This window comes from Tamandua tetradactyla, chromosome 2, assembly GCF_023851605.1.
Source record: "Tamandua tetradactyla isolate mTamTet1 chromosome 2, mTamTet1.pri, whole genome shotgun sequence".
Classification (NCBI taxonomy): Eukaryota; Metazoa; Chordata; class Mammalia; order Pilosa; family Myrmecophagidae; genus Tamandua; species Tamandua tetradactyla.
The window spans coordinates 30,058,672-30,071,151 of record NC_135328.1 but is presented as its reverse complement, the minus strand read 5'-3'; the positions used below and the strand labels follow the sequence as shown (position 1 = coordinate 30,071,151).

At 42.4% G+C, this 12,480-nt stretch overlaps 1 long non-coding RNA gene across 2 annotated transcripts in view; it reads right to left on the bottom strand.

The window, feature by feature from the left end:
* The window catches only part of LOC143659508 (uncharacterized), a 97,315-nt gene extending 91,790 nt beyond the window's left edge, over window positions 1-5,525 (bottom strand). For both annotated transcript variants that reach the window (XR_013163582.1, XR_013163583.1), the window contains exon 1: window positions 5,360-5,525. This is a non-coding gene — a long non-coding RNA (uncharacterized LOC143659508). The remainder of the gene's footprint in view (window positions 1-5,359) is intronic.
* Between the last annotated feature and the right edge of the window lie 6,955 nt (window positions 5,526-12,480).

Below are 12,480 nucleotides of genomic sequence, written 5' to 3'. Positions count from 1 at the left end.
TCACACCCACTCTATTTGCACAGGTAAAATCCCTTCTCCTAAGAGCTTGGGCTTTCTGTTAAGATTTTTGTAGCTTCTATTTTCTGCCTTGCTGTGTTATTTCCTAAGCAATGAGGAAAAGGTTATATTACTACACAATAATGAGAAAGGGGAGGGAAATACAGTGACAAAGAAAATGGATAAAAATTATCAAAATGTAGTCCTTTCACAGAGCCCAGTAAAGACAGAAGAAACTATACATTATTGATTATAGAAGTATATTTTATGGTTATGTTGAATTAGGATGCTGGTTATGGGAAATTCAAGGCTTTATTTATAGAAATGAACTATCGTCTTGCTTATTACAAAGTTATGTTTTCTGAGGACATGTTTATAGTGAGTTTCTTGGTTTTACATAACAGCACAATGATTTCCTGCTGTTTGGTGTTGGAGAGTGTTAATATGTGGTTAATCAAAATAGTAGCCTCCAGATGGGTGAACAAAAATTTTTGTTTGTTTTAGAAATATTATTGCATAGGAGGATCTACATAATGTCACTTGCATTTAACAATATATCATTGAGGTATAATTTACAAACAATAAATTGCAACAATCGTAGGTGTTTTGTTCAATGAATGTGGACAATTTTATATACCCATGTAACCACCACATTAAATCCTTTCCAGAAAGTCCCCTTGTGTGCCTTTTCAGTCAATCCTTAAGTTACAGGCAACCACTGTTCTGTTTTCGATCATAACATGGATTAGTTTTACCTGTTCTAGACCTTCATTGAAACAAAATCATATACTATACACTATTTTACGTTTTCCTTCTTTTGTTTGGCATGTTTTTGAGATTCATCCATATTGTACAGATCAGTAGTTTGTTCCCTTTGTTTCTAACTAGTATTCCATTTACGTCCACTTTTTTCCTTTTATCTTTGGTATTGACTCGGCCTTTATGTCTGGCAGAGTATATGCCGGATTCTGAGAAATGCAGGGGGGTTGACATATTCAGTTAAATGTAATCGTCGCCTTTCTTGGCTGAGTTTGTGCGAGGGTGTCACACCTCTAACTCGCCCACTTTTGGTGAATGACCCTTTCACAGGCCAATACATCTGAGTCTTTCCTTTTCTCAGATCAATCCACAATTTAGGCCATAGAATCACTGAACTCCCGAGATTACATTCAAAATATGTGTGAATATATGCATTAGTTAAACCAAGGTAGCACATAGATTTCCCCTCCTTTTCACACGAAGGTCTGGGGTAAGAGTTCATGTCAGCAGGGAGGCTATTCTTTCCATGGACACTTAGGAATCAGAACTGTGACTGCTTTCTATCTTTAACTGTGGCTTCCAAGGTTTTTGTGAGTTTTGCCATCCCAGTCAGCTAGAAGAGTCAGAAAGCATGGAATAGCACACATGGGTAGATTTTATAGGAAGACCTAACAATTGGCAGAAGTCAATTATGCTCACATTGTGTTGGAGAAAACACAGTTATATGCTCTCAAATAATTTCATGAGAGTCTGGAAAATCTCATCTAGATGGTGCCCAAGAGGAGGCGAGAATGGCGATGTAGTTAGAGGTTCCTGCTACAATATGTATACTCTACATTTATTAGGAGAGCTATTTCATAACTTTGATTACATTCTCAAAGGGTTCTATGCCACAAAATGTTTCTGAGACTCCTGTTAAGTGGCCACTAATGCTGTTGCTTCCACCTTAGGTCATAAAGTGAAATTAGAGATAACATAAAGTACACCTGATATAGGAAAACCCTCCTTCACATGCTTGCAAAGAGTGGCACAATATTGTTCATATTTCTTGCAGTACTCATTGCAGGACTTGGGGCAGACATCCTGTCAGCTCCTGGAGCTCACAAGAATACAGCAAATTAGAGCCAGCTATATTTTATTTGAAGAAAGGAGCAGACTCTTTTTTAGCCTATGCTTTTTGTACTTTGTAAGATATTCTCTACTTTGAAATGATAAAGATATTTTAAAAATCCAGAAATTTTACTTTGCAAATTTAGGTCCTTATTTCATTATTTTTCTTTACATTGTGAGATAAGTATTCTATACTATTTTCTTTTAATATAGAGTGTCAGTGATCCCAGCATCTCTTATGAAACAGGGCGTTTTGATGTACTGTTTTACATGGACTCATCTGTCATTTATGTGTGGTTCTGTTTTTGAACCTTCTATTTTATGTCATCAGATTATTTTTCAAGCACTATTGCAATTTCTAGTATAGTCTTCTCATACATGAACATGGTATCCTTATCCATTTATTTAGGCTGTTTTATGTATTGCAATAACATTTTATAATTTCCTCCATATAGTTTGTGTATTTTTCTATTAGTTTTGATCCAAGTTATAATAAAGATTTGTTGCTGTTATGAATGGAAAATAGAAAAGTTTATCTCCAATGGGCTGTGGGTTTTTTTGTATATTGATCTTATATTCAAAAATGCAGCTAAACTCTCCTATTGAATCTAATAATTAATCAGATTTGCTTGGATTTCTTATGTAGATATTTGTCATCTATAAATCATACTTTTCTTGTTTTCTGATCTTATACCTTTCAGTTTCTTTCTCTGTCTTATCATCTTGGTAAGAGGCTTCAGTACAATATTGAATAGAAAAGCCATCCTTGTTTTGTTCCTGACTTTAAAAGGAATATGTCTAATGAATTAACCTTAAGAATAGAGCTTCTAGAATTAGGTTGTTGGTAGCAACTTTTTATCATCTTCAGGAAATTCCTCCCTATTTCCTGAGCAGTGAGTTGCTTAAAGTTTTCTAATATCAAACCCATCTTTGCTTTCATGGGATCAACTTGATGTGCTTCTAATATATCTTTTTTTTAAAAAAAAAAAACATTGCTGAGCTTGGTTTGAAAATATTTCACATAAGGTTTTGTTTTTGTTTTTGCATGGGCAGGCACTGGGAATCAAACCCAGGTCTCTAGTGTGGCAGGCAAGACCTCTGCCAGTAAGCCACCATGGCCCACCCTGTACATAGGATTTTACATTTTCTTTCCTTAAGAGAATGGCCTATAATTTTCTTTCTTCTGTCTTTGCCTGATTTTGGTATTAAGATTTCATTAGCAATGGAAAATTTTGGTAATGGCTAGTGGGGGCGGGCGTAAGGATTTTTATTATTTCATAAAAGGAGTACGTGCTTTCCTTCTTTTCCTATTCTTTGAAACAATTTGAATGGAAGTTTTTGTCCATGAAGTTTTGGTAAATCTTGCCTGTTAAATGTTTTGACACTTTTTGTAGATAGATTTTAGAAATATGTATTCAATTTATTTAATAGTTATAAATATATTCATGATTTTTATTTGTTCTAGAATCAGTATATTTTCATATGTACATTTTAAGTATCTATTTGTAGTGGGTTGAATAGGGTCCCCCTCCCCAATTCATGATTACCTAGAAGCTCAGAATGTGAGCTTATTAGGAAATAGAATCTTTGCAGCTTGCTATTTGGTAATAGGGCCTTATTTGGAAATAGGCTCTTTGCAGATTAGTTAAGGATCTTGAGATGAAATAATCCTGGTAGAGTGGCCCCTACATCTGATTACTGTTGTCCTTAAAAGAAGAGCTGAGACACAGAGAGACACAGAGAAGAAGGCAATGTGACAACTGAGGCAGTGGTTGGAGTGATGCATCTATAAACTGAGGAAAGTCAAGGATTGTCAGTAGCCACCAGAAGCTAGGAGAAAAGCATGGGATAGTTCTCCCTCAGAGCCTCCAGAAGGAGCCAATCCTGCCAACACCAGTACTGTAATTTCAGGGTTTTGGCCTCCAGAACTGTCAGAAAATAAACTTCTGTTTTTTTCTTTTTTTTTGGGGGGGTGCATGGTCCAGAAAATGAACTTGTGTTGTTTTAAGCAGAAAGGCTGTGGTCATTTGTCATAGCAGCCCTGGGAAACTAATACACTATTTCAGCCAAGTTTTCAATGCTCTCTGTATTTTCTTAATATTAAAAATCATTCAAGGGGTGCAAAGGTAGTTCAGTGGTTGAATTCTCACCTGTCATGTGGGAGACCTGGGTTGAATTCTCAGTCCATGCACTTCCCAAATAACAAACAAACAAGCAAAACAAACCACCAACCAAACAAAACAAAAATTCAAGAAATGGTGCTGCAATAATGGGATACTCACATGGAAAAATGATGAAATATGACCCCACCATACAACTTACACACACACACAAATAATTCACTGGTAGAATGCTTGCCTTCCATGCGAGAGACCTGGGTTCAATTCCCGGACCATGCACCACTGCCCCCCCCCCAAAAAAACAGCTCTGCTGAAACTCTATAATTTGATTCATAGTCTTTTTAGTTTCTCCTCCCCCTTTAAAAATATACCAGCTTTATTGAAATATAATTTACATACCATACACCCATTTAAAATGACAATTCCATGGTTTTAGAATAGTCACAAAGTTGTGTAACCATCACCACAGTCCAATTCCAGAACATTTTCATCACCCCAAAGAAACCTCATACTCATTAGCAGTCCCTCCCAATATCTTCCTTCTCCTGGCAGCTTCTTATCTACTTTCTCTCTCTAAAGATTTGCCTATTCTGAATATTTCACATAAGTATTTGGTGTCATACCTAAGAGGCCTTTTCCTAAGCAATGGTCATGAAGATTTACTCCTATATTTTCTTCTAAAAGCATGATAGTTTTAGGTCTTAACGATTAGATCTGTGATCCATTTTGAGTTAAAATTTTGTATTGTGTGAGAAAGGGGTCCATTTTAGGGTTCTCTAGAGGTACAGAACTGACACGATATATGTACATATGCGCATATGTAAATATTAAGAAAGCTATTATAGGAATTGACCCATGTGACCATAGGGATTGGCAAGCCTGAATCCGTAGGGCAGGCCACAAGCTGACCCCATTGAATGGTCTTGATACCTTTTTGGAAGATCAGTTGACCATAATTACAGGAATCACTGAACTTGGCAGCAACTGGGGTCTTGGGTGCATTATTGGATCAGTTCCAACTCTTGGGGGCATCTTGGCTTCTCCCTGTGTGTCAGATGTCTCTGTCTAGTTGGCATTTGGTACCCAAAATGAGGGTGGGGTTGGGTGGAGATGGACAAAGATGACCTGGGGTAAAAGAAGGGAGGAAACACAGAGGAGGTGAAAAAGCAGATGAAGAGTCTAGGACCAAAGGTCGACTCTTTATTTTTCAGGTATGCACTACTGGTCAAGGTGTCTGGCATTAAAAGAAGGTGAGAGAGGGAGGAAGGAGAGAGAGCCTTATTGAGAACAAATTAAAGAAGTATTGGAAGTCCCTGGAAGCAAAGTTCCTGGCTTTCCAGTAGGGGTGAGGGTGTGGCAGCAGCTAACCTCACCTGTCCCACGAGCTCTGGCATTACTTAAGGCCTAGAAATGCCTTCACCTCTTGGAAAAAAAGTAGCTTCTCCATGGTGAAACGAAGGCCTGGTTGACATCACAATGGGGAGATCTTCCAGGGATTTGCTCTCTTTGCTACAGTTCCTTCCTCTGCTCTGTAGGAGAGTGAAGGTTAGCTCTGTGGGGGTTGGGGCTGAGTTTCATTGTCCAGAGTTTACATGGGGTTTCATTACCTAGGCAGGATTGATGGATCAGTGACCACATGGTTAACCTCACTATCCAGCCCCCTGCGCTCTGAAAGGTCGCACTGATAGAGGAGGCACAAAGCTCTGACCCCTAATCACACTTCTTTCCCTTTTTAAAAATCATCACTCTTACTAGAAATTTACCTTCTTTGTTTTATTTTATTTTTTTGTATGCTGTATGGCAGGATCACATTTCATTCTTTTTCCATGTGAGTATCCCATTATCACAGCACCATTTCTTGAATTTTTGTTTGCTTCATTTTTGTTTGTTTTGCTTGTTTGTTTTTGGGGAAGTGCATGGACCATGAATTGAACCCAGGTCTCTCTAATATTAGGCAGGCAAGAATTCTACCACTGAACTATGCTTGCACTCCCTCATCTGTTTCATAGAACTAGCTTTTTGTTTCATTGACCTTTTCTATGATTTCTTTGTATCCGGGTCTATTCTTTTTTCCATAGCCAGGCACTTGGAATAAAACTCGGGTCTCCGGGATGGCAGGCGATAACTCTGCCACTGAGCCACCGTTGCCCGCCCCTGATCTACTTTTTTAGCTCTATTATATATATATATATATATATATATATATATATATATATATATATATATATATATATCACACATACATATAGTTTTCTCTTTTTACGTTTTTTCCTTACTTTTTTTTTTTTTAGATCTTACTTCAGTGAAGGAAACTGCAGAGAATCTGCTAGTCTGTGATCTAATTTAGACGTTGCCCAGATTATTCATGCAGATCTATGTTAAAAAAAAAAAAAAAGGTGGGTCCTATTCCTGCCGGTTTAGGCTTTCATTTCCTTGCAACCCAGTCCTCAGGGCTGATACACATACAATTCCAATTTCTACTACTTCCCATTCCTGGAGTCTCCTTATGCCACTTTTACCCTGAAGAGGGTTATATTTTTACAAAATTGAGCTGCCCCACCCACCTCTGCTGCTGGCCTTTTAAAATAGAAAGATTTTCTAAGGAAAATGCTTTCTTTCTAGCCAAGGGGTACAACACTGGAGAGACACCAACAACCCCATCTTAAGAAGGAAAAACCTATGCCCAGGGGCATCTGAAAAACTTTTCCAATCAGGCTGAATTCCCTCAGGCTATTGTTTCACCAAAATATATTCTTTGACCCAGCCTCTACATTAATAGACTGGAGGGAAAGTTTCCAACAGATCTTTTTGCTGATAGTCTTGATTACTCTCTAGTAGAAAATTTCAAAGGCCTTTTGCCAGATGGAAAGAAACGTGAGGAAGAGTAAATTGGCAAGGCCTGCAAACCCTTTTGAACAAATAATAGTGCCAAAGGCAGTGACAGCCAAATTTTTCAATTCTAAGTGCTTCTCAGATTATAGTCCTTGGACCGGCAGATAAGATCAATAATCTGACAAAGTCTCGAGTGTCCTTTAAGATACTAATGTCAACTCCTCTTGAAAGATCCCTTATCAAAATTTCTCTTCATTTTGCTGAGAATAGTTTGTGCTCATGTTTGACAGCACCTGTTCTCTATGGGCCTTTGACTCTGCTGAAGTCATTTGAAGAAACAAATGTAGAGAGGTACTGCTCGGCAGAGGATAAGAGAGAAGGCTTAGGACTGAAGGGACCGACTCTAAGAAAGGGAATCGTCTGAATGGCAAGAGGTAGGTAAAAGCTTCAAAGAAATGATATCACTTAAGGTATCTTTGTTCATCTCCCTTGAAAGAATAGCATCCACCTTAGCATTTCAATAAGCCTTTTCACATGTATAATCTTATTTTGATAAAGGCAGCCCGGAGCCTATTGAATAGGCTGGACTAGTAGTAGTATCCTATTTTACTGATGAGGGAATTGGTTCATTTGGAATACACTACTAGTTTTGATGGATCATTTTATTTGCTGAGCTGGATTCTGCATTGTATTTCATTTTCTCTCTCCTTTTACTCTCTAACACAACCTACATTTGATTTGAAAGTTATTGACGTAAAGCTGGCTGCAAAATTCTCAATCAGACAGGTCTATACTTGCTAGAAAGACAGGTCTGTCCAGGCAGACCTTGTAATTTGTTCTCCTTTTCATTTTTGGCCATGGCAGACCAGATGAAGAGGAAGTAAAGTGTCTTAGTGCAACTAGCTTAGGACTGTTGAATACACATCTTGTGGCCTGCACCTCCCCATTTGATGTCAGAAAGGATCACAATGTAATTATATACAGAAGTGGCTGCATTCCTAAAGATGGTAAGAGACAAAATCAACATATTAGAAAATATTCAAGCTGAGTGGTAGGAAACTCATTTGTACTTTGATTTATGGGGAAGGGCTAAACATCGAAATAATTTTTAAAATATTATTTTCTTAGCTATAGAAGTGTTGGTGCTGAGAACCTAACTGCAAATAAAGAGAGGGTGTAGTCAGAGAGAGGAAAATTAACAGGTAATTTTTCTGAAGTGGGTAGAGAGGTATGGTTTAAAATTAAAGGCCCCTCCTTCTCTTACCAGTACAGAATTTTGCAGTGGCCATTCCTATTTACCCCAATACAATATTTCTTAGATTTAATCCCTCTCGTTATTTGTGAGATAAAGGAGTGGTTTTATATTCGTATGTGTATGTTTCCACACATTGCTCACGCTAAATGTGAACATATTAACAGCACTGTTAAAATGTCTCACATTTTAAATGGATTATTATAAAATAAATAATAAATTGCAAGGGAAGAAGAGCAAACAGCGTCCTTTAAAATCGATTTGAAAAAAAGGCGGGTGGGATTCAAGAGATTGTTTTAAAAGGAAATAACTTGAGATTCTAATTGACTCGCAGTCTGTTCAACACTGAAAACCACAGGGCGACCTCGGGCGGGAAATGGTCACGGTCCCTTCAAAGTATACCTCATGGGAGGCTTGAAAAGTTTCCATCCCCTTCGAGGAGTTTTCCCTTTCCTGCCCACTGCGGTTCACGGTGACCTTTCCTTTCTGCGAAGTCCCAGATTACCGAGTGACCACCACCAGCGCAGCCCTCCCTCGCTGCCCTGAATTTTCTCTCTTAGATAAAGTCGTATCAGGCCTTCCTAGCCACCCCCCCAACCCCCGCCTTACTGCTGTCTTACCCTCTTAAGTGCCATTTCCAACGAGTACCAGGCGAGAGCTCGCTAAGCTTTTACTCCTAAGAAGCTACTTTTGATTTGCGGCGGCCTCGGCTGTGGGGCGAGAGGCACAGAATTCCGAACACTCCGGAAATCCTGGGAAGCCACCGGTGAGGTGGGCAGGGGCGGCGTGGCTGGAAGGACCCCCGAGTGACTGGGCGTTGTTGTTATCGGGCCTGCACGAATCTCAGTGGCTGCTACTCTCCTGGGAACCATCCCCAGGCCTTAGTCCGGCGCCGGCCCGCCTACGCCTCCAGGTGCGCATTCCCCGCCCTTAATTACTTCAGCTAAAATTGATAGTTTGCACTTGCGAAGTCACACTGGGAAAGCGGAAGAAAAAGTTATAATCATGGATATGGAGAACTAGAGTCGCAGAGTCAGACTCACTTTGGTTTGCAGACTCAGGAAATCGAAAATTCTGGCATAGACATTTATTTCTACACCATTCCTTGCAGTTTTCAGTTAAAGGCTGCGCTGGGAGAAACTTCGTGCCTCCTGGAAAAAAGTTTAGAAACTAAGCTACGGAGAGGCCATATTTCTAGGGTTTTACGGGCCCCGCAATGTCTTCCAGAGGTTTTCAAGTGGGAAGGGAAGAAAGACAAAATGCAACGGCAAAGTGCCCCGCGAGCCCACCGGAGTCTGGTAAGCGGTCCCGCGCGGAGGTGAGCGCCGCAGGGGAGCGGGGAGCCGAGCGGGAGAATCCGGAGCCGGCGACTGCCGGCTTCCCGCCGGGGGTGTGTCGGATGTAGGATCGGAGCCAGGCGGCGCGGAGGGTGGGGTGGGGGTGGGGACCTGATAAGAAAATGAATGGTAGACCCAGGCTACAGTCTCCCCTCCTCCATCGACCTGCGGCCGCGGCGGGAAGTCCAGCAAATGAATGGGGGGATGCAGAGGGTGGGGCGCACTGGAGGTGGCGGGACGCGACTAGCGTCCGCGCTGCTTCTTTCGCCTTCCCGGCCGCCCCTGCCAGTGCGCCCAAGCCGGAGCGGTCGGGGCCCGGCGGTGACTGACGCTTCCCCAGTTGCGACCCGGCTGGACCCTGCGGAGCGCTGCTCGGATCTTGGGCGGCCTGGGCCGTGAGCCGATGTGCTGTGAGCTAAAGCCTAGCGAGGTGGGCGCAGGGGGCGGCCCCACTCCGAGGGGCGGGCGGAGGGCCGGGCTCGGCTCGCCGCGGGGCGGGGGCTGCGGGGACTGGCTGCGCGGCCGGAGGCCAGCCCCGAGGCAGCAGGAGCCGGACGCGCGGCTGCAGCGAGCGCAGGTAAAGAGGCGGCACGGGGCGGGGGACGGTGCCCCCCGGGCGCGGAGCCTCGATCGCGACGTCGGTTCCGCAGCCAAATGGCGCGCTCGGATCGTGCTGTCCCTCTGCGGACGGGCTTTGTGGCGTGTGCGTGTGTGCGCGCGCGCGCGCTCGCCTGTGTCGGGTGTGGGTGGGTGGGTGTGCGTGTGTGCGATCCGGCCTGCAGGAGGCGAGTCTCTCCTGGCTTTCCTTACCAACCAGTTGACGGAGTCCCGAGAGGGACGTTGTCGCAGCAGCCCGGGCCACCGGCCCTTCTGTCTCCCAGCCGGGTCAGTGCGCCCCGGAGTCCGCGCTGCGCTCAGTGTCCGCGCCAAGGGCCCGCCCAAGTGACACGTAGGTTGCCTCTGATTACCTGGGTCTGGGTGAAGGCACGGAAAGCCTTGGTGCGGGGCGCTGGAAATTGCCCCAAAGCCTTGTTCTAGTGGGCCTGGGATGGTTGGGTGGTCGGGGATCGCGAAGAGCGGAACCGCTGGAGACGCGGGGCTCTGCCACCGTTTGCTTCTCACCGACGACTCAGTCTTCCTCCCGGGTTGAGGACTTTTAACTTTCTGTCTAACCGCCTAACAAGCATGCTTAACAAGTAACAACTGGGAAATGTAAGTCAAGGGAGGGATCTGGCTTTGAGTTGGATTTGAAATCGACCGGCTCGTTTGGTTTGTGTAGGGCTAGTTTGTTGTGAATGGGTTTAAAGTTTATTCTTGTTTTTCTCTCCTGCCGTTTGGCCTATGATGTGTAAGAATGACGGCATGCAGCAGTAGTTGCTCCCTTAGAGTCTGGGGCCTGAGATTGCTACTCTCCGCTGCTCCTCTTTTCTTTTCTTTTCCATTTCGTTGAGATCTGTGGATTTTCCGTGAATGTGAGTTTCTAGTGAACACGCTTGTTACAGTTTCACCATGAATGCATTACTTCTCATTGGAATAGATGTAAACATGAATATTGAAAACATGTAACTGTAGCTGTTAGACCAGAATTCTCTGTTGCTTCAGGCTCTAACAGGCTGTGCTTTCCACCTATTTGCATAAGTGTCCTTTGCCTGCCTTAGCATAATTGTGAAGCTGAAGCAGTATGTTTTAGAGCCGGCAACTCTGATCAAAGGGAGACTCTGCAATTGGGAAAACTGCTAAATTTTTGTAAGAAGCTATTCCTTTGTCAGAGAGAAGAGTGATCCCCAACTAAAATGGTGTATATTCGAGTTATGGTTGTTTGGATAAAAATCACAATTTAAATTTTATTTTTTAGAAAATCTCCAGTGCATTGATGTAATGCCACTTAGTTGAGTTTGGCCGTGATTCTCGAGATCAGGGTAGGAGTGATCATTCATAAATGAAAAATTATGAATAACGATCAACTTCAGAGTAAATAGATTAAGGCTGCATCTCTCTCGATAGACCTTAAGTTAAAGATAGAGAAGCCAAGTAGAGAGCAAGAAAAGTGGGGCGGAAAGGTACGGGCTGAGAAGGGAGGCGGGCGGCGGGTGGCGTCCTAATCCGAGCCCGCGCCCTGCGCCCCCTAACGGAGCGACCTTACCAAGCCAGGTCAGCGAGTTCTCCCTGGTCTCGCTTTACTCATCTGGAAAATGAGAGGATCTTTGTTGTTCTTTCCAGCTCCCCAAATAATTAGAAGTTGACGAGTGGTTATCCCACATTAGAACAGTAGGAAAGAAGTAAAGGCATATGTGAGAGGATTGGGCTGGGAGGGAAGTGAGAGGGCAGGAGGGCCAAGAAAAAGGAAGGCAACCAGCAGTTGCAGCTATGCCTGGAGGAAGGGGTTGTGAGCTGGGAGTTGACTTCTTTCTGTGTTTTCTTTCGCTTGCTTTTCTTTCTTACCTCTCTCATTATGGCATCAGTAATACTTTGGCCCAAAGTATTGATGGGCCAACAACAAAGATAAATCCTTGTTATTACAAGTATTAAATAATCCTTGTTATTAAAGTGTGTGAGCCTACTTAGCCTTAAAATTGTTGGTGAAGTCAAGGTACTCCTGTTGTCTGACCCCTTCTGGGTATCACCTGCCCATCTTCCCATTTTCCTCACTGTCTCTCAGGGCCTGAATTCTGGGAGCACTCAGCTCGGCTACCAGTATCCCTTTAATGTTGGAGAAAGAACAAAAACAGGTGGGGATAGGAGTGGCAGCCCTTTTCAACAAATTTCATTTAAAAATTTTTATTTGAAGCTAATATTTTCCAAAAAGTAATTTGACTTTTTTTTTTCAAATTATACCATTGACTTTTAAAAATTTACTGAATCTGTTCTGTTAGACCTACTGGAACGTTCAAAGAAAATAAAAAAATAAAAATACAAAACTCACTTGCTAAGCCATTTCTCTCTTTTTTTTTTTTTAAATGCAGTTGTTTATCAAGAGAAATGATTCCTTAGCTCACTTATTCAAGTTTCATAGTTCAGGAACATAGATAGGTCAGTGAAAAACATCCAGGGGTACTCAGTGCAAAAAAATTCT